General features: G+C 44.0%; 1 protein-coding gene across 1 annotated transcript in view; it reads left to right on the plus strand.

Annotated features, from left to right (window-relative positions):
- Nucleotides 1-1,108: 1,108 nt before the first annotated feature.
- wasf1 (WASP family member 1) overlaps nt 1,109-23,253 on the plus strand; it is a 161,006-nt gene continuing 138,861 nt past the window's right edge. Inside the window, exons 1-2 of the mRNA XM_070435905.1 lie at nt 1,109-1,481; nt 13,260-13,332. The gene's annotated coding sequence lies outside the window, so the exon portion shown is untranslated. The remainder of the gene's footprint in view (nt 1,482-13,259; nt 13,333-23,253) is intronic.

The following is a 23,253-nucleotide window of genomic DNA, read 5'->3' on the forward strand; positions in this document are numbered from 1 at the left end:
TGTGACGTGTCGGGAAAAAGCAGTTGAAGCAGATAAGGGTCCTCAAATCGAGCAGTAATCTGCGATTCTCGGTCATGTTGTCAACGAGGCAGTATTTTATGTTCGAATTTTCAAACTAGTTTTCATTATGAAGGCAGATAAAGCAATCACTTTTGCATTTGGAAAAAAACAGAATCCTACTCCAGAGATGTGCACCTGGCTCACGCCCGGGAGGCAACCATGTCCCAAAACGAATGCAATCACTTTTCACCCGTATAAACTGTTCCACCGGTGCAATTCGGGGCAGATAATCGAATAGCCTCTTTCTTTTATTGCAGGCAAAATGCAAGACCATGATTGGCCAATGTTCCTTGGACGGAAACAAATGAGCCAATAAGACTAGTTGTGCGATCTGAAAGTCAATTACATGCGCAGCCATAATAACCCACAAGCAAGGTTGGGGAGTAATTTAATACATGTAATCAGTTACATTATCAGCAAAAATATTTTAGTCAGATTAGATACTTTTGAAAAATTACATGATTACTTTTCAATTCAGAAAGGATGTTTGCAAAAAAATAATAATTTCAGCATTGAAAAAAGTTGACTTTTGTTTCACCTGAGCATGTGTCAACCAGGATGACACAGAAAATGTGTTTCATGGATCCTTTATGTATTTTTCTATAATCGAAAAGTAATCCGATTACGTTTCTGAGTTTGGGTAATCCAAAAGTTACATTAGGCCTACTTATTACAATTTTGGACAGGTAAGCAGTAACCTAAATTACATTTAAGAAAGTAACCTACCCAACCTTGCCCACAGGATGATTATTATTAAACCCTATATATAAAATTGCATGTAGTCCTACGGTTACCGATATATATAACTTAAATAGTGAGATACATTATAATTGTGTAACTGTGATAAAGTTTTGCAATAACAAAATAATATTAAGTATATAATAATWAAAAAAAATTGCACAGTACAGTAGGGCAATCAGAACCTATCKATTTTTTATTCACCTCCTTGCTATGGATTGGACATACGAGAAGACCGGGAGTGGTTTGAAGAAAATGGGCCAATCAGGTGTGCATTTTTTGAAGGTCAGTTTTGTGGCTCCTCGCTCTGATGCGTGAGGTGGCTCTCCAACAATAGAAAGTGGTACGTACCATCACAGTCTTTACGATAGGTACATTTCCCCACGAAGTCAAGATTATATTTTCTACTTTGCATTGATAAAATAGTTTCCTCGCCAGTGAATTAATCTTAAAATCGGTTGTTGTAGTATCTGTTGCATTAGATTGTGCCCCCTGGAGCCCTTCTGGAAGGGAATAGTGCCTTGTTCCTTCGCTGCTGAACGTGATTCATTTCTCCCCGGCTATGATAACCAAAGCATGGAAGTGGGTTGGATTGGATATGTCAATTGATAGAAACAGCGGCGTGCACTGTACTGTAGTAGGGATGGCAAGAATATAGGAGGAATTGAACAGACATTTAAAAGGTATGATAACATTTTATCATGACTGAATTTTTGCATGCTCTAGAAACTGCAACCATTAATCATGTTTGAGAATTGGGAAACGTAGTAAAATCGCGACCATTTACTTACACTTAKCTGTTAAAATGTTTAGCCATCACTGTCTGCTAACATTTGTAGCGATCAACTGAGCTAGCCACTCAGGTGACAGGTGTGAGAAATATTTAACTTGTCCGTTTGTTGCACATCTGATTTTATTCGTTGCATTATGTATACGGCAATTAACCGGGATGCACAAAACGAGGGAGAGAACATCTAGCTACTTGACCAGTGGTCATGTTTTGAAATTAGAACTCACTCACATTGTCATTCTGAAGGGGTGGTGTGAATACATATACATCAGACATCTTCTCAATTCATTATCACGAACTCTTTTTTTTTTTTTTGTAAACTGAACAACAATCGTTATTGAGATAGCTGACGATTTTTTTTGTTGTTGTTGCATTTTTGCAAGAACGGCGCATCAAACCCTTTGTGCAAGGCAAGCACGCACGGACGTGATTTCATTTCTGCATGATGAATGCATTGACTTTCCGGTGCAGAAGGGTTGGGGTCCTCTTCGATCGACCTTCAGTTCGTCTATTGGGGATGCCACAGCCGTGGAAAATATTTTTAGGGAAGTCCCTTTGAAACCCTTTTCTGACTCGGGCGCCTTGAGTTTGTGGCAAAAACACACAAGGTGTGTTCGTAAATTAAATCTGGAGTGCCAGAGGGCACTCGTAAATCAGAGTTGTCAGAATGTCCGTTCGTAAATTCAGAGCGTTTCGCTCTCGGAGCGTTCAGAGCGCACACTGGACGCTCTGGCAGAGGAGTAGGGTAGATTCGAGCGTTCTGACATCACAACGGCACCCAAGCTAACTGGCTAACGTTGGCTAACTTGTAAGCTACTTCCAGGCACAAATGAGAGAACACCTCTGACCATTTTTACTCGCCCTAGCAGAGCTGGTTAGATTGTTTTCATGTAATCCAGAGGGTTGGTAACTGTGCTGCTGGCAACAATTGAATTACGTATTTTTGCGTTGTTTACTGACACCGGCCATATTCAATTTGCTGTTGAGCTTTCGTAAATGAATCAATTATTCTGCACTCTGGCACACTGACGAGAGTGCAATGAAATCGGAGTAGATAGCCTGAGTGAATTTACGAACGCACCCATAATGTGACTGCTACACGCTATTTMGAAGCACAACTCGTGTTTTGAGATGGCTATGTCGTTTGGGTGTATTTTTTTTCTCCTACATTTTTTTGTTATTATGCAAACGTTTCTCTAACGCTTTTTCGGGTTGTTTCAAAGTAGCAGCTTAGGCCTATAGCCCCGACAGCAGCGCATCCCTACTGGTTACATATAGATATTGACAGGCTTTCATTTCAGGATGTACTTATACTGAACATAAATATAAACGCAACATGTAAAAGTTGGTTTCAWGGGCTGAAATAAAATACCCTAGAAATTTTCCATACAAAAATATTATTTCTCTTACATTTTGTTCACAAATTTGTTTCCATCCCTGTTAGTGAGCATTTCTCCTTTGCCAAGACYATCCATCCACCTGACAGGTGTGGCATATCAAGAAACTGATTAAACACAACGATCATTACACAGGTGCACCTTGTGCTGGGAACAATAAAAGGCCACTCTAAAATGTGCAGTTTTGRRACACAACACATTGCCACATATGTCTTAAGTTGAGGGAGTGTGCAATTGGCATGCTGACTGCARGACCATCCACCAGAGCTGTTGCCATAAGCCACCTCAAATTGTTTTAAAGAATTTGGCAGTACGTCCAACCGGCCTCACAACCGCAGACCATGTGTAACCACGCTAGCCCAGGACCCCCACATCTGGCTTCTTCACCTGTGGGATCATCTGAGACCAGCCACCCAGACAGCTGATGAAACTGAGGAGTAGTTCTGTCTGTAATAAAGCCCTTTTGTGAGGAAAAACTCAATCTGATTGGCTGGGCCTGGCTCCCCAGTGGGTGGGCCTATGCCCTCCGAGGCCCACCCATGGCTGCTCCCCTGCCCTGTCATGTGAAATCTATAGATTAGGGCCTAATGAATTTATTTCAATTGACTTATTTCCTTATATGAACTGTAACTCAGTAAAATCGTAGTAATTGTTGCATTTTATATTTTTGTTCAGTATATTATGATAGATTGCATTATTTAAGATGTCTCTCGGACCAGGATATCAGCCAACATAATATAAGGCTAACTGACAACGGTCCTATTTGATGCCTATAGAAAGAATCCCCTGAAATTAATAGGTTTCTTTGCTTAGGCTAATATCTCTGGTCCTGACTCTAATAACAGACCAGGATAGCAATGGTAATCTGAACAAAAATATATTTTTTGAAGAAGACAATGTCCCTGAATCACTGCATGGATATGTTTTATTTTTTTTCTATGAGTATCAGCAGTCTTGGTCAGGTAGGTGTACCTGATATTCTATCAAATTTAGTGCTGACTGTCTACTATCTATGCTGACTGTTTTTACTAAATGTTGCATTGTTTCTGTACTGCTGTGTTGTGATGTCTGTTCTCCTTGTGCTGTAACTGTTCTGTATTGACTTTTGTGTTTGTCATTATGTCCCTGTCCTTCTGTGTTGTCTGTCTTGTCCTGTGATTTCAATGTTTTTATTTTATTGCAACACCCTTCCCAGTCGTCACTGGCCAGGCCATCATTGTAAATAAGATTTTTTTTCTTAATTGATTCGCCTGGATAAATAAAGAAGAACATCAGAAAACAASTAAGCATACTAAACTCAGCAAAAAAAGAAATGRCCTCTCKCTGTCAACTGCGTTTATTTTCAGCAAACAATAACATGTCATGTTAATACAAATATTTACACAAGATTCAAATACGGAGACATAACTGAACAAGTTCCACAGACATGTGACGAACAGAAATGGAATAATGTGTCCCTGAACAAAGGGGGGGCGCCTCCAACCCGGAAGCCAGCCGCACCAATGTGTCGGAGGAAACACCGTGCACCCGCCCCCCTCGGTTAGCGCGCACTGCGCCCGGCCCGCCACAGGAGTCGCTGGAGCGCGATGAGACAAGGGATATCCCATACCGGCCAAACCCTCCCTAACCCGGACGACGCTATGGCCCAATTGTGCGGTCGCCCCACGGACCTCTCCGGTCGTGGCCGGCTGGACAGAGCCTGGGCACGAACCAGAGACTCTGTGTGGCAGCAGCTAGCACTGCGATGCAGTGCTCTAGACCATCTCGCGCCACCCGGGAGCTGATTTGCCAGTTCTTGCTGTGAGATGTTACCCTCACTCTTCCACCAAGGTACCTGCAAGTTCCTGACATTTCTGGGGGGAAGGCCCTAACCCTCACCCTCCGATCCAACAGTTCCCAGACTGCGCTCAATGGATTGAGATCCGGGCTCTCGTCTGGCCATGGCAGAAACACAGACATTCCTGTCTTGCAGGAATCACGCACAGAACGAGCAGGTATGAGCTGTGGGCATTGTCATGCTGGAGGTTCATGTCAGGATGAGCCTGCAGGAAGGGTACCACATGAGGGAGGAGGATGTCTTCCCTGTAATGCACAGCGTTTAGATTGTTGTCATTGCAGTCAATCTCAGTCCGATGATGCTGTGACAGACCGCCCCAGACCATGACGTACCCTCCACCTCCAAATCGATCCCGCTCCAGAGTACAGGCCTCGGTGTAACGCTCATTGCTTCGATAAACGCGAATCCGACCATCACCCCTGGTGAGACAAAACCGCGACTCGTCAGTGAAGAGCATTTTTTTCCAGTCCTGTCTGGTCCAGCGACGGTGGGTTTGTGCCCATAGGCGATGTTGTTGCCTGTGATGTCTGGTGAGGACCTGCCTTACAACAGGCTTTCAAGCCCTCAGTCCAGCCTCTCTCAGCCTATTGCGGACAGTCTGAGCACTGATGGAGGGATTGTGCATTCCTGGTGTAACTCGGGGAGTTGTTGTTGCCACCCTGTACTTGTCCCGCAGGTGTGATGTTTGGATGTACGGATCCTGTGCAGGTGTTGTTACACGTGGTCTGCCACTGCGAGGACGATCAGCTCTCCGTCCTGTCTCCCTTTAGCGTTGTCTTAGGCATCTCACAGTACGGACATTGCAATTTATTGCCCTGGCCACATCTGCAGTCCTCATGCCTCCTTGCAGCATGCCAAAGGCACGTTCACGCAGATGAGCAGGGACCCTGAGCATCTTTCTTTTGGTGTTTTTCAGAGTCAGTAGAAAGGCCTCTTTAGTGTCCTATATTTTCATAACTGTGACCTTAATTGCCTACCGTCTGTAAGCTGTTAGTGTCTTAACGACCGTTCCACAGGTGCATGTTCATTCATTGTTTATGGTTCATTGAACAAGCATGGGAAACAGTGTTTAAACCCTTTTACAATGAAGATCTGTGAAGTTATTTGGATGTTTACGAATTATCTTTGAAAGACAGGGTCCTGAAAAAGGGCTGTTTCTTTTTTTGCTGAGTTTATATACAGGGTCAGTCAGTTCCAGTACCATATTCACCATGTGCATGGCTGGTGGGAGGAGCTATAGGAGGACGGGCTCATTGTAATGGCTCGAATGGAATAAATGGAACAGTATCAAACATATGGAAACCACATTTGATTCTGTTCCATTGATTCCATTCCAGCCATTACAATGAGCCCGTCCTCCTATAGCTCCTTCCACCAGCCTCCACTGGTGTAGGGATACTACAGTGATAGAGGWAGATATGTAATGGGGTAAGGTGACTAGGCATCAGGATATTTGATAAACAGAGCAGCAGRTGCGTAAATGATTGTTTGCAGTGYTGATTTTAGCATGTAAATCTTGGTGMGGTAAAAAAAATATATATATGTGGGTTGCATGCCAGCAATGCCACTGCACAACACAAACAACACAAAATACATTAATTGCAGTATAACGGTGACAAACGGTGCTCAAAAACTTTTAGGGCTTGCATAAAGCTGTCCCAACAGCAGAGTCCCAACACCTTACCACTGCTACACCTGGCTATCAGCGAAGCCTAGTCTGGCAGCMAAGCCTTTAAAAAAAAACATGGCTGACTTGCTTAAATCAAATACATTTATTTATATAGCCCTTCTTACATCAGCTGATATCTCAAAGTGCTGTACAGAAACCCAGCCTAAAACCCCAAACAGCAAGCAATGCAGGTGTGAAGCACGTTGGCTAGGAAAAACTCCCTAGAAAGGCCAAAACCTAGGAAGAAACCTAGAGAGGAACCAGGCTATGAGGGTGGCCAGTCCTCTTCTGGCTGTGCCGGTGGAGATTATAACAGAACATGGCCAGATGCTCAAATGTTCATAATTGACCAGCATGGTCAAATAATAATAATCACAGTAGTTGTCGAGGGTGCAGCAAGTCAGCACCTCAGGAGTAAATGTCAGTTGGCTTTTCATAGCCGATCATTAAGACTATCTCTACCGCTCCTGCTGTCTCTAGAGAGTTGAAAGCAGCAGGTCTGGGACAGGTAGCACGTCCGGTGAACAGGTCAGGGTTCCATAGCCGCAGGCAGAAACAGTTGAAACTGGAGCAGCAGCAGGCCAGGTGGACTGGGGACAGCAAGGAGTCATCATGCCAGGTAGTCCTGAGGCATGGTCCTAGGGCTCAGGGCTCCGAGAGAGAGAAAGAAGAGAGAGAGAATTAGAGAGAGCATACTTAAATTCACACAGGACACCGGATAAGACAGGAAAGTACTCCAGATATAACAAACTGACCCTAGCCCCCGACACATAAACTACTGCAGTATAATATGGAGGCTGAGAGAGGAGGGGTCAGGAGACCTGTGGCCCATACGATGATACCCCGCGACAGGGCCAAACGAAAGGATATAACCCCACCCACTTTGCCAAAGCACAGCCCCACACCACTAGAGGGATATCTTCAACCACCAACTTACCATCTGAGACAAGGCCGAGTATAGCCCACAAAGATCTCTGCCACGGCACAACACAAGGGGGGTGCCAACCCAGACAGGAAGATCACGTCAGTGACTCAACCCACTCAAGTGACGCACCTAGGGTGCGTCCTAGGGACGAAAGAGCACCAGTAAGCCAGTGACTTAGCCCCTGTAATAGGGTTCGAGGGCAGAGAATCCAGTGGAGAGAGGGGAACCGGCCAGGCAGAGACAGCAAGGGCGGTTCGTTGCTCCAGAGCCTTTCCGTTCACCTTCACACTCCTGGGCCAGACTACACTCAATCATATGACCCACTGAAGAGATGAGTCTTCAGTAAAGACTTAAAAGTTGAGACCGGGTCTGCGTCTCTCACATGGGTAGGCAGACCATTCCATAAAAATGGAGCTCTATAGGAGAAAGCCCTGCCTCCAGCTGTTTGCTTAGAAATTCTAGGGACAATTAGGAGGCCTGCGTCTTGTGACCGTAGCGTACGTGTAGGTATGTACGGTTGGACCAAATCGGAAAGATAGGTAGGAGCAAGCCCATGTAATGCTTTTGTAGTTTAGCAGTAAAACCTTGAAATCAGCCCTTGCCTTAACAGAAGCCAGTGTAGGGAGGCTAGCACTGGAGTAATATGATAAAAGATTTTGGTTCTAGTCAGGATTCTAGCAGCCGTATTTAGCATAACTGAAGTTTATTTAATGCTTTATCCGGGTAGCCGGAAATTAGAGCTTTGCAGTAGTCTAACCTAGAAGTAACAAAAGCATGGATTCATTTTTCTGCATAATGTTTGGACAGAAAGTTTCAGATTTTTGCAATGTTACGTAGATGGAAAGCTGTCCTTGAAACAGTCTTAATATGTTCGTCAAAAGAGAGATCAGGGTCCAGAGTAACGCCGAGGTCCTTAGCTGTTTTATTTGAGACGACTTTACAACTATCAGATTAATTGTCAGATTCAACAGAAGATTTCTTTGTTTCTTGGACCTAGAACAAGCATCTCTGTTTTGTCCGAGTTTAAAAGTAGAAGTTTGCAGCCATCCACTTCCTTATGTCGTTCGCAATGAGCCAGGCGGCCCAAACTGCTGCATATACCCTGACTCTGTTGCAAGAGAAGTGACACAATTTTCCTAGTTAAAAGAAATTAATGTTAGCAGGCCATATTAACTAAATATATAGGTTTAAAAATATATACTTGTGTATTGATTTTAAGAAAGGCATTGATGTTTATGGTTAGGTACACCTAAAAAACAACAGTCCTTTTCGCGAATGCGCACCGCATCGATTATATGCAACGCAGGACACGCTAGATAAACTAGTAATATCATCACCACATGTGTAGTTATAACTAGTGATTATGATTGATTGATTGTTTTTTATAAGATAAGTTTAATGCTAGCTAGCAACTTACCTTGGCTTTCTAACTGCATTTGCGTAACAGGCAGGCTCCTCGTGGAGTGGAATGTAAGGCAGGCAGTGGTGGGCGTCAGGGCTGCAAGGCCTTCTCTGCTGGCCTAAACATCATCAGAATATAATTTTTTTTAAAATATATTTTCCCACAAATATGTATTAAATTATTCCCAGAGTAAGAGTTATCTCTTCATTTCATAGCTTTCTCTTGGTTGCACTGCTTCCAGCCCCAGGTTGAGATTTGAGGGCTGGTCTTTATGTTAGATCTTTTATCAATCATATTCAGCCATCATGTGTTGCCAGGGGTCTAAAATCTGCTCTCAGGCCTTCAGAATCAACAGTGCGGGCGCTTGTAGCTTAAAGTGAATGGATTAAATTTTGTGTCACCAATCAGCTTTAGAGTTGGCTATTGTACGCCTGCTGGCTGGCTCCAGTGTTACACAGGAGCCAGCTAGCAGGCCTAGGGCGTCCACGTCTTTTTGATTGGATTACCAATATTGAGAGGCAGGTCCTATGGGCAGGTCTATGCAGATCTAGGAAACTCTACTAAGCTGTTTTTTGAACCCACAATGGCGGAAGGAGGAGAAGATATCGATTTCGTCGAGGATATAATTATAACGCCATTCTCAAGACGAACTTTTCAAGAAAAGTTAGACATTGTAAGGAGAGGTCGCCCGACGCCACAAAGCCTGTCACAGGCGGGAAAGGGGTTCGTTCGCTCGCCACTTTCAAAGTTTCAACTACGAGCGCTGTCAATGGCTCAAAGGCTCCGAGAAGCACTGCAAACTGTACTGCTGGGAATGCCTATTATTTGCAAGTGATCGATTTGGTGTTTGGAGCCACACTGGCTTTGCAAACTTAAGTTGTCTGTTAAACACTGTTTACCCAAAAATTTCAATTTGTCAATTTCAAGGTGACGCAACGCTGGTATATGCGTTTCTGTCTAAATGTATAGTGTCTAGAGCCATGGCATAATTGATGATAATAAGAGGTGGATTAATTCGGGTGGGACTGTGTAGTACCTCACTGAAGGCCTAGGCCCAGGCCACGGCACGCCACTGAAGGCAGGTGGTTAGAGCATTGCACTAGTTAACCGTAAGGTTGCAAGATAAAAAATCTGTCGTTCTGCCCCTGAACAAGGCAGTTAACCCACCGTTCTAGGCCGTCATTGAAAATAAGAATGTGTTCTCAACTGACTTGCCTAGTTAAATAAAGGTGTAAAAAAAAAATGTAACCAAAAAAGTGTAAAACATATCAAAATTATTTTGAGATTTGAGATTCTTCAAGAGCCACCATTTGCCTTGATGACAGCTTTGCACACTCTTGGCGTTCTCTCAACCAGCTTCACCTGGAATGCTTGTCCAACAGTCTTGCAGGAGTTCCCACATATGCTGAGCACTCGTTGGCTGCTTTTCCTTCACTCTGCGGTCCAACTCATCCAAACCATCTCAATTGGGTTGAGGTCGGGGGATTATGGAGGCCAGGTCACCTGATGCAGCACTCCATCACTTTCCTTCTTGGTAAAATAGCCCTTCCACAGCCTGGAAGTGTGTTGGGTATTGTCCTGTTGAAAAACAAAATGATAGTCCTACTAAGCACAACCAGATGGGATGGCATATTTACATTTGACATTTTAGTCATTTAGCAGACGCTCTTATCCAGAGCGACTTACAGTAGAGTGCATACATTTTTTTTTATTACATTTTTACATACTGAGACCAAGGATATCCCTACCGGCCAAACCCTCCCTACCAGCCAAACCCTCCCTAACGGACGACGCTATGCCAATTGTGCGTCGCCCACGGATCTCCCGGTTGCGGCCGCTGCGACAGAGCCTGGGCGGAAACCAGCCCAGCCTGGGCGCGACACCAGAGACTCTGGTGGCGCAGCTAGCACTGCGATGCAGTGCCCTAGACCACTGCGCCACCGGGAGACTGCAGAATTCTGTGGTAGCAATGCTGGTTAATTATGCCTTGAATTCTAAATAAATAACTGACAGTGTCACCAGCAAAGCACTCCCACCATAAACCCTCTCTTCCATGCTCTACGGTGGGAATACACATGCGGAGATCATCCGTTCACCCACACCGTGTCTCACAAAGACACGGCGGTTGGAACCAAAAATCTCAAATTTGGACTCCCACACCAAAATACAAAATTCACACGGTCTATTGTCCATTGCTCATGTTTCTTGGCCCAAGCAAGTCTCTTCTTATTATTGGTGTCCTTTATTAGTGGTGTCTTTGCAGCAATTTGACCATGATTGCCTGATTCACGCAGTCTCCTCTGAACAGTTGATGTGGAGATGTATCTGTTACTTGAACTCTGTGAAGCATTTATTTGGGCTGCAATTTCTGAGGCTAGTAACTCTAATGAACTTATCCTCTGCAGAGAGGTAACTCTGGGTCTTCCTTTCCTGTGGCGGTCCTCATAAGAGCCAGTTTCATCATAGCGCTTGATGGTTTTTGCGACTGCACTTGAAGAAAACGTTCAAAGTTCTTGAAATGTTCCATATTGACTGACCTTCATGTCTTAAAGTTATGATGGACTGTCATTTCTCTTTGCTTATTTGAGCTGTTCTTGCCATCATATGGACTTGGTCTTTTACCAAATAGGGCTATCTTCTGTATACTCCCCTACCTTGTCACAGCACAACTGATTGGCTCAACCACGTTAAGATGTAAAAAATTCCACAAATTAACTTTTTAAGAAGGTACACCTGTTAATTGAAATGCATTCCAGGTGAAGCTGGTTGAGAGATTGCCAAAGCTGTCATCAAGACAAAGTGTGGCTATTTGAAGAATCTCAAATAGAAAATAGTAAAAATAAAGAAAAACCCTTGAATGAGTAGATGTTCTAAATCTTTTGACCGGTAGTGTATGTAATATTGAATGTATATATATTTTTTAATCAAAGGACAAAAAATGTACACAATGAAACAATAAATGTGCAAGAATCACCAATCCTCATGACATACCCCTCCCATTCTTCTTTTCTCAGCTTAAATTGTTTTACTCAAGACACATTTTCTTCACACATATTTTAGATGCTTTTCACTGACAGCGGCAAGTCAATAATCAGCTAGGCCTATTGCCACGCCGGCTGCCAAACTAGGCAAAGGCCTACAAGCTTGTGATTTTGAAATAATCCACATCTATTTTTAAGAAGCTAATGATTCTCGATTCCTCTGTGGCTAAGTCATGCTTTCTGTTGAAGTATTTTGAATGATTACATTTTTTTTCTGTTTTGACAGGAGTGATTAGCCTATATAATGTTGGCAAATTTATTTCCATTTACTTCTCTATTGGACCCACCACTAGCCATTTATCTCCTATTCTATTGGTTTTCATATCAACTTTCTTGTCCAGAAMCCAAAYGCACAATCCTACTTTTCATATTWGCAACCCATCCTAGTTATTGCATCTTTACATTCCCCCTCTTTCTATGTTTCGAACAGCGATTTTTATCTGTCATATATGGTAGCGCTATCAGGTGTGCTGTTTATAATTGTGTTTTCCCGMGTGTTCTGTTTAGAATGGTGTTTGACCAATGTTTGAAAATGTTTTTTATTGGCCACTTAATTACATGAGTTTCATGTTCTGTTAAGATGCATTACCAAAATCGACATGTGATTTCTGTCATTCTGAGCACCGTGGSTGGACGCCCTAATGGGTTATGCACCCAATGCATATGGGTCTGGTAAATTTCTCAAATGGCCAGTAAATTAAAATCTTCCTGGTCAAGTTGTCCGGTGCCACATTTTCCCAACAGAAACCCTGACTGGAGACATGAACTTGAAATCACCCCATTTAAAGCATTTAGGAGATAGATGTTCTGTCTCTCGCTCTCTACACTATAATTCACCCTTGCACAACTAGTTTGAGGAGATGCACCTAAACCATGGACCTTGGCCAACAGGCCCTCTGAGTGCTCGAGTCCACCCATGGCCCTGTCACTTTAAAAGTGTGTCCTTGTTATCTTTGAAGTGTGTACTTATCATCCAAGTGGGATTTCCTTATCTCCTGGGGTTGTGTTATCAACCCTTGGCACACTTGCTACGAACTGGAACGGGCCCAGTGGAGAGAATCACAGAACCAAAGTAGAGGAGGGGGAAGATGGACATATATGGCCTATTGCCCAATCTCCCATGCCTTTGTTCCCTGTACTTCTATTTGTTTAAGTTTTACATAAGCCTGTGTCACTGCATGTCAACTGTTACATTAGAGGAAATAATGTTACATGCGGTTGTCAGTACAATTGTCATGTCTGCAGTTTTGCCCAGTTAGTGATTAAAGTAATAGCTGCATAAATATCCTCACCAATGTGTATTTCTTATTTCTCTGTTGTGAGATGTCCACTTGCTTTGGCATCAGTCTCACCCAGAGACTTTCTTCTCACTTCTGTTTGTTGTGGTTGCTTTGATCCAGGACCGGTCCTTGCCATTCTGCCGCCCAAGGTGAGACCAAAAGATGCCGCCCCAGCAAAACTAGAATAGTCACAGTAAGTAAAATGACGTTGAAAAGACATGTAAAATACATATTTTCCAGACATTGAAATTAGGTTCAATTTAGGTTCTGAATTAAAGGTTAAAAGACGTATTTTCCGTACGTTTAAAATAAATATTTTCCACAAYMTMYAAAYGSKWRRTTTRCKYGMMMTMYAAAAWRCKWWWTTTTRCSGYWMMTMYAAWRKYGMTRKWTTTTWYMTRRMYAWMAAAYMTMYAAYYKCKAAWMYAYGSRTMMRCKAAKCSGYKKAWWWRRMYAKCKAAKRTTYYKSMRRWWMYWTMGMTTWYYWTTMGMRCSGYKKAAAAAWMMWWMMRCSMMGYKRTTMYAAWRKAYGSCSGMRRMGYKRMSKKCKAAAAAAYYKKGTCCAAATGGCATCGGCGTTGGTCCGTGCTTACTGAGGTGTAGCCTACATTGTTGCCTGAAATAAATGTGMTAAGTCTACCGTTTGTAAAACACACACAAAAACACCCGGAAAGGACCAAATAAAGACGTCCAAAAGACATCGACTCGTGCATACTGGGGTGTAGCRAACTATGTCGCCACAATGGAAATTTATGACTACCCACCATTTGTAAAACAGGCCATTTGCATTGGCTTTATTAGTCCTGATTCCTGTGACTAATCAATTTGGCTATTTAAGCACTGAATATCAGCTACCCAACTTTATCCGGAGTTATCGTGAGCCTATCTGCAATGTGTTTACACAGCTTGTCAAAAATGTACGGATACAAATTTGAAACCACTGATAATGTCAATGGGGTGAAACTCCTGGACAACAGTTGTGATTGTCTATTCCATATTGTCCATTTTACTTTGACCTGTCCTGTTTTAAGGATATGTTGTTTGTTAACATGCCAGCACATTTTTAATTTGAGCGCCATTTATGTTAGGCTATTTGATCGGAGAAACCGATGTAAAAAGTGGCCATCTCATTACATTGCCATACATTTTATCTCCAGCCTGTAGGTTAAAGAAAAGGCCAKATACTCTTTCTACCATATTCTTTGTCTGCTACGTGATGTATGTTAAAAAAAAATTTTTACGGAATGTTGGTGGAGCGCCACAGCGATGTGTCTCTCCAATCAGCAACATGAAAAAGGCAACATTTTTTATCTCCCCTGCTTTTTACAAAGTGGGCACTGTTCATCACAGGGKAGCACCAGCGCTCACCTAAAAAGCCCATATGCCACTGGTTGAGAGAAATTGTCATTGTTTTTTAACAGAATTATATCAGGTTTTATGTGTTGGAGGTGCGTCTTGGTCAGTTTAGCTCAGAAAATGCRGRCCTCGTCAATCTGCCGCCAGAGGCGGCTYCCTAATCCTGCCTAATGAGCAGGACGGCCATGGTTTGATCTGTTGCCAGCCTGTAGCTTTCTCTTCTCACACTGCRTGCGAGAGAGAAAGGAGAGGGCGGAAAGAGAAGAGAGCAAAATGAGGCCAGTGGTTGTATGTGTGTGAATCACCTTGGCGTACCTTACCTGCTAGGAGGCCTGTCTGTATGGCTCCTGTATCTCCCAGCTGTTGGGATGCAGCGGAGGGCAGAGGCAGCACGCACACTGGGGCCATTGTTCCTCCTCTCAAACCAATCAAATGTTATTTGTCACATGCGCCAAATACAACTGGTCTGAGATTTCACCTTGAAATGCTTGCTAATGAGCCCTTACCAACGAGCAAAGTAAAAAATAATATATATATAAAATAAAATACAAGAATGGCACTAGATCAATGTAAAGACGTAGCAGTATTTGAGGTAGATATGTACATGAAGGCAGGGTAAAGTAAAGGCATCAGGATAGATATTAATAGGAGTAAATAAATGTTTGTTTTGTGTAGTCATGTTTTGTGTGGAAATGTCAGTGTGTGTTGTACAAAACATTAGGAACACACCGTCCTAATATTGAGTTGCACGCTCTGCAGCCCTACTAAAAGCGTTCAAAAGCGTTATTTAACTAGGCAAGTAAGTTAAGAACACATTCTTATTTTCAATGACAGCCTAGAAACAGTGGGTTACCTGCTTGTTCAGGGGCAGAATGACAGATTTGTAACTTGTCAGCTCTGGGATTCGATCTTGCAACCTTTCGYGTACTAGTCCAACGCTCTAACCACTAGGCTACCTGCCGCCCCGAGCWGACATGTTGACTACAGTTGTGTCAAGTTGGCTGGTTGTCTTTTGGCTGGTGGACCATTCCTGATACACACGGGCAACTGTTGAGCGTGAAAAATCCAGCAGCGTTGCAGTTCTTGACACACTAACCGGTCCGCCTGACCCCTACTACCATACCCCGTTTTAAAGGCGCTTAAATCTTTTGTGTTGCCCATTCACCCTCTGAATGGCACATACTGTATACACAATCCATGTCTCAATTGTCTCCAGGCTTAAAAATCCTTCTTTAACTTGTCTCCTCCCCTTCATCTAGACCAGGCCTGGGCAAAGGCCGGCCCGGGGGACGTATGCGGCCCGCAACCTGTTTCAATACGGCCCACGAAATCATGCTCGGATCACATAAAGAATTTGCGATAGTAATGCTTTGAAAAACGTATTTGTTATTCAAATGAAAAGCCCAGTGAATACTCACCTTTGTGTACTGATTTAACTCCCACCGCTTGTGGGGCATTTGATTTTGAATGCCCYTATTAATAACAYCACGAGGACAGACAGTGACTGACATGTTGACATACACGTCACAGTTACAAATAGTAGCTAGGTAGAAATTGCGCAAAAATTCGTTTTTCAAAGAAAAGGAAAGTAGACATTGAAATATTTCTTMGAGGTATCAGYGAAAGCTGTGTGGTTAGTGTGCAAAGAGAGCATRGCTGTCTTGAAAGACTACAACTTGTCCCGACACTTCCAGCCGAAGCATGCAGAGAAATATAGGAATGGGTCTTCTGAGCAGAGGACAAGTGCATCGGAAGAGTTGATTTCTCAGTTGCAAAAGCAGCAAGGACTTTTCACAAAACTGCATTCAGCAAACGACGGAATTGCGAGTGCTAGTTGTGTACTGTCTCACGAAATTGCTAAACCTAGCAAGCCATTCGCTGAGGGCGAATTCATGAAATACTGTTTATTTGACTCTGCAGCAATACTTTGCCCTAACAAGAAAGAGCTGTTTGAAAATGTTTCCCTGTCAAGGCGAACAGTGACACGGCGTGTTGAGGACATCGCAGAGAATATGGAACAACAGTTGAAAGACAAGGGATTTCACCTATTTCTCCTTGGCCCTGGATGAGAGCAGTGACACGGCGCAGTTGTTGATATTCTTACGAGGCATAACTCCAGACTTTGAAATTAGAGGAGCTTGCTTCAGGGCAGTCAATGAACAGCACAACCACAGGGAAATATTTATTGGAGGAGGTTAATAAGTGTTTGGCAAAGCTGGGAAAATATGTGGATTTCCCTCAACTGCAAGAAAAAGAATGGTTGGCTGATTTTTGCCTTCACCGTGGACATCATGGCCCTCATGAATGAACTAAATTCCAAACTACAAGGGAAGGGCCTTTTTGCKCATCAGATGTACAGCCTTGTCAAAGCCTTCAAGGGAAAATTACTCCTGACCTGCCAAGTAGAAGCCAACAATCCCACCCACCTTCCGACACTACTAGGCTGTTCCCTATCAGATGACCAGCGGGAGAAGTATACATTACTGCTGCGTGCTTTGAACGGTGAGTTTTCTCGTCGTTTTGAGGATTTCAAAGTGTTGGAAAATGACATGCTGTTGTTGGTTTCCTCTCCTTTCACCTTCAATGTGGATAACGTTCCCACTGACCTGCAACTTGAGCTTATTGATCTTCAGTCTGATGCAGTGATTGTTTTGAATAGTTCTCCAATGTCACTGACGAGGTTCTATGCATCTCTTGATGAACAAAACTGTCCAAAGATTAGGAGTCATGCTCAGAATATGTTTGTACTGTTTGGGTCAACCTATGTATGTGAACAGACATTTTCAGTGATGAAATATATCAAGTCAAGGTACAGATCCTCTCTTACTGACTCTCACCTCAGCAATCCTGCACATAAAGACGTCAAAAACGATACCTAAGCTATACCGTCACTGCTCGAACCAATGCCCATCAGAGACTCCTCACACTGAGTAGTTTAAATGTAATGTTGAGCTRTCTCTCTTTCTTGTGTTTTTGTGCATACCTGTTAACAAGAGCTCTGTCCGTGGTGCTGAATGCACAGTTTACTTTTCCCTCCGTGTAGTTCATTGCATGTTTAATAATGAAAATACCTACCAAAAGTAGAACATGGATGTGGTTTATTTCTGTGCGTGTTAAAAAAGTAAAATAAGTAGCATATCGGGACGTGATTTACAGTAGATATATCTGTCAACACGGTCATACACATGATGTATAATCCTGTAATATGATTCTGGCCCGGGATGGCAAAAATATATTCTAATGTGGCCCTCCATGGAAAATAATTGCCCAGGCCTGATCTAGACTGACATCAATAAGGGATCATAGCTTTCATCTGGATTCACCCGGTCAGTCTGTCATGGAAAGAGCTGTTCCTAATGTCTTGTACAATCAGTGTATAGTCTAGTGAGTGTGTGTAAGGTCAGTGCAGATAGTTAGGGTAAGCATTAATTGACTATTTAGCAGTCTTTTGGCTTGGCGGTAGAAGCTGTCCTGGAGCCTGTTGGTCAGAGAGCCAATGCTCCGGTACCATTTGCCTGACTGTAGCAGAGGTAACAGTCTATGTCTTGGCTGACTCGAGTCTTTGGCAATTTTTCGGGCCTTCCTCTGACACCGCCTGATATAAATGTCCTGGATGGCAGGGAGCTCGGCCCCAGTGATGAACTAGGCTATCCACACCACCCTCTGTAAGCGCTTTGCGGTCGAGGGCGGTGCATTTGTCATACCAAGCGTTGATGCAGCCAGTCAAGATGCTCTTGATGGTGCAGCTGTAGACATTTTAGAGGATCCGATGGCCCATGCCAGATCTATTCAAATCATATTAAAGTTTATTTGTCACGTGCGCCGAATTCAACAGGTGTAGACCTTACAGTGAAATGAGGGGGGGAGAGGCGCCTCCGCTCCGTCTTCACGTCTGTGTGGACTATGTTAAGTCCTTAGCGTTGTGGATGCCAAGGAACCTGAAGCTCTCGACCCGCTCCWCTACAGRCCCGTCGATATGGATGGGGTCGTGCTCACCTCTCTTTCTCCTGTAGTCCACGATCAGCTCCTTGGCCTTCCGGACATTTAGGGAGAGGTTGTTGTCATGGCACTGACCTTCCTGTAGGCTGTCTCATCATTGATCAGGTCTACCACCGTTGTCGTCAGCAAACTTGATGACGGRGTTGAAGCCATGCGTGGCCACGCAGTTGTGGGTGAACAGGGAGTACAGGAGGGGACTAAGCACACACTCCTGAGGGMCCACCGTGTTGAGGGTCAGCGTGGCAGATGTGTTGTTTCCTACCCTCACCACCTGGGGCCAGCCCGTCAGGAAGTCCAGGATTCAATTGCAGAGTGAGGTGATCAGTCCCAGCTTGGTGACGAGCTTGGAGGGGACTATTGTGTTGAACACTGAGCTGTAGTCTATGAACAGCATTCTCACWTACTTATTTACCCTCTTGTCCAAAATGAGATGGTGTTGATGTGTMTCATGACCAGCCTTTCAAAGCACTTCATAATTACAGATGTGAGTGCTATGGGGCGATAGTRATTTCGGCAGGTTACCTTGGAGTTCTTGGGAACAAGGACAATGGTGGTCAGCTTGAAACATGTTGGGYTTACAGACTGGGACAAGGAGAGATTGAAAATGTGACAACGTTCAACTGCCATCAGTTTTCCATTAAAACGATAAAGAATTCACAATGTAGAATAATGGTCCTATTACGCATGTATGACCGCTGTGTCCGTAAAGCTTTACAGACATAGACCGCAGCTYCAGTAACATGTCAATAGCGACAATTGATTACTTTTTAGGCAATTTTAAAAAGTGCCTGACAACAATAAACATTGCTGATGGATGTGCTGCTGTTTTGTTTTTTTATGGTAGGATAGCTAGATGTGCTTTCTTTCTAATAAATGTCTTGGTAAGTCACGGTATTTAAAAACATTTAAAGTAGGCTACTTCTTTAGAAGAGAGTGGTCTGCGCGCAGYCAGGCTTCGCGCAGCAGCTCGAGATTATTTGATTGAGTGTTCTGGTCTCCTAGTGATGGAAGMTAATCCGGCTTCAGAAGCAGCATTACTTTACAGACAAGTAAAATGCCACTCATATCTCCAGAGAAGGTTTTGTGTCAGCTTTTTCCARAGTGTAGCATATCCTAACAGACAAGCAAACGTGCCGTAGCCGAGGAGCTTTCAATTGGCCAGATTCCATTATATCTGAAAAYGGTAATTGATACAGGGTACCTGTAGCCTACTGTAATTTCATATTATTTGACAAAAACACCTCCACCCACTCAGCAACAAATGGTACCCCATGCTCGCAAGAAGATACCTCTGTATCCCGGCAACATCGGTTCCATGAATTAACTAGGATATTCMACAGGCAACAGACCGAAGACTGAATACATACTTGCGTCCTTAGCTAAGAGAAGGAGCAGGCAGGCCAGCACAAGGGAGAGCGAGGAGGGTAGGCAGAATAGTGCGCATATGTCTTGGCAATCTGCATCTTGCAATGTCTTGTCTTGCATGCCTCACAAATTCACCAAAGTAGCCTAAAGTGTGCCTGTTCCTCTGGTTTTGTTTCTATAACTTTCCCCAGGGCTTAATAGCCATATAGTCTCGTTAGGCTATAACATGGAAAATGTTTCACCGTAGTGTTGGTGCCAGGTTTCCTCCAGATGTGATGGTTGGCATTTAGGCCAAAGAGTTAAATCTTGGTTTCATCAGACCAGAGAATCTTGTTTCTCATGGTCTGAGAGACTTTAGGTGCCTTTTGACAAACTCCAAGCGGGCTGTCATGTGCCTTTTTACTGAGGAGTGGCTTCTGTCTGGCCACTCTACCATGAAGGCCTGATTGGTGGAGTGCTGCAGAGATGGTTGTCCTTCTGGATTGTTCTTCGATCTTCACAGAGGAACTCTAGAGCTCTGTCAGATTGACTATTGGGTTTCAAACTTGTTCCATTTAAGAATAATGGAGGCCACTGTTCTTGGGGACCTTCAATGCWGCAAAKAWWTMTTGGTACCCTTCCCCAGATCTGTGTCTCGACACAAMCCTGTCTCGGAGCTCTACGGACAATTCCTTCGACCTCCTGGCTTTGTTTCTGCTGTGARATGCACTGTCAACTGTGGGACCAATCAATTGAATTTAGCACAGGTGGACTCCACTCAAGTTGTAGAAACAACTCAAGGATGATCAATGGAAACAGGATGCACCTGAGCTCAATTTCGAGTCTGAAAGCAAAGAGTCTGAATACTTATGTAAATAAGGTATTTCTGTTTTTTATCTGTAATACATTTGCAAACATTTGTAAACTATTTTCGCGTTCATTATGCGGTATTGTGTGTAGATTGTTGGGGACATTTTTTTATTTAATCAATTTTAAAAGAAGGCTGTAACGTAACAAAATGTGGAAAAAGTCAAGGGGTCTGGATACTTTCCKAWGGCACTGTAAGTGGGGAAAAAAGTTCTTAACATTAAGGATCCAAACTTTGTTTAAATGTTTAAACGTTCACACCCCTAGTGAAGACWCTTGCCAGATGGTTGGCTCATGCTTTGAGACTGCGTCCTGGTCTTCCATCTGGCCCGGTGGTCTTTTTATTGATCCAGAAAAACAGGGGCTTTCACGCAAGACACAGTGTTGTATTCTGCAAGCTCTGCCACATACGACAAGGGTCGGAGCCGGGGTAATGGGATTCCACCTTCTTCCTATATTGTCCTTTTGCGTGTTTGATGTCTCGTCATAGCGGGCTTTCTATGCTTCCGTGTCCCGTTCCTTGTGGGTGGTAGCTCTAACCTTTAGCCCAGCATGAATATTGCCTGTAATCCATTGTTTTTGGTTTGGATACGTTCATATAGTCACTGTGGGGATGACTAGCAAAACCGTCTTGTAGCCTCTCGACTGCTTCATCCGACCACTTCCGTAGTGAGCAAATCACTGGTACTTCCTGTTTGAGATTTTGTTTGTAAGCAGGAGAATGGAGTTGTGGTCAGATTTGGCGAAGGGAGGACGAGGGAGGGGCTTGTATGCTTTCTGTGGGTAGAATAAAAGTGGTCTAGAGATTTAGCATTTGCTAGTGGCGCAGGAGACGTGTTGGTAGAAGTGAGAGAGGACGGTTTTAAGTCTCTCTGTGTTAGTCTCCGCCCACCAGAAACGGTTGCTCTGGGTGAGAAGTTTCAAAGCTCATCCATCTTATTCTTGGGTGACTGGACATTTGCCAATAGAATGGAGGGTCGGTTTTGGTTTTGTCTTCACCTCAATTTCACCAGGACTCCAGCTCATCTGCCGCGTCGATGCCTGAGGCGTTTTGGTAGCCCATGGAACAAAGAAATGAACAGGGGAACAGCTGAGTCAGAGTTGAAGTCATATACTAAGTTGAAATTGAGGTTAGTGCTTGGTGGTCATATGTGATAATATTATTAACTTTCTGTACAAAGTCAATCTGCCTGTCCTGCTGGGCTCAGTGCTCCATAATGCTGCCTCTGTCCTACCAGAGACCCAGAGACGGGGCCTGATCCGGTCTKACTGACTGACTGGTGCCCCTTGTGTATCGCCACCCTACCTGTCCTCTCTCTCTTTCTTTATCTTTCTCKCACTCCCGCACTTCTTCTCTCTTCCCAATGCCCCTCTTATTTTGTCTGTAGTCTCTCTCTCTCTCACCCTCTCTCTCTGGGAGAGGGGTTAGTGACAGGGTCAGTCAGTGACTCGACAGGATGCATTTTGAAATACAGTAGGTACGTGCCGCCATCTCAACCCTGGACTAGTCCCGTAGGACCAAAAGTGCCCACCGATCACCACAGCCAGAGAGAGTCTGGATGACAACCTAACCCTGCCCTCTCTCACTCCATCCTTCAGTTTTCCAACCCCTTTTAACCCGTATTTCTCATTGCTCTAATCCTCCCTCTTTCCTTCGCTTTTCCAACCCCTTTTAACCATATTTCTCACTGCTTTAATCCTCTCTCCCTCTGTCTCTATCTCTTTCTCTTTCTATAGTGTAGACAGCAGGTGCTCACTGTATAATATTTCTCTCTCTTTCTTTCGTTCTCTCTTTCACGCTCTCTCTTTCTTTTGCGCTCTCTCTTTCTTTTGCGCTCTCTTTCTTTCGCGCTCTCTCTCTTTCGCGCTCACGCTCTTTCACGGTCTCTCTCTCTCTTTCGCACTCTCTCTTGTAAACACCAGGTGTTCCGGGCGGATATGATAGCTCTGTCTCCTTCAGCAATAATGGCTGGCGTGGTGCAGGAAAGTCTCAGATTAGTAAGTGGTCATTGAGTAAGAAGTAGCCTAACTTGTTGTTTTGAAGTCACACCTCTAGTAGCCATGTATGTAGTTCAATGTCCTATAGGGGGGAGGGAAGTCTTTAGAGTAGTAGCTCTTGTATAGTAATAGGGTAACTAMCCTAACCGGTTACTTATACACAGTAACTACTAGTAGCCTAGCTTGTTTCACCCTGCCACCGTTAATATAAAGAGGTCAGGGAGACCCTGAGGACTGCAGTCAGTCATTCAATTAGTAATACATTTTCAGCCCTGCAACCAGAGCTGCCTGCCTGTCGCATGGTTGGCCTGCTCCTTTCTCTCTGTCTCTCTCACTCCAGCCACGGACCCAAACGCTGTGACACAATGGGGTCAGGTAAGGTTGGGAGGGACTCTGTGTGTGTGTGTGTGTGTGTGGCCCCTCCTGTGTGGTGTTGTGTGTTTGTTTGGATGGTAAACGTAGTCCGATACCTCACACAGCACCATGCAGCAGCTAGAGCCCCCTCAGCGTCCACTGGATACTGTGTCCTGGGTTGCCACATAGTCTGGTC

Source organism: Salvelinus sp. IW2-2015, linkage group LG28 (genome assembly GCF_002910315.2).
Source record: "Salvelinus sp. IW2-2015 linkage group LG28, ASM291031v2, whole genome shotgun sequence".
NCBI lineage: Eukaryota > Metazoa > Chordata > Actinopteri > Salmoniformes > Salmonidae > Salvelinus > Salvelinus sp. IW2-2015.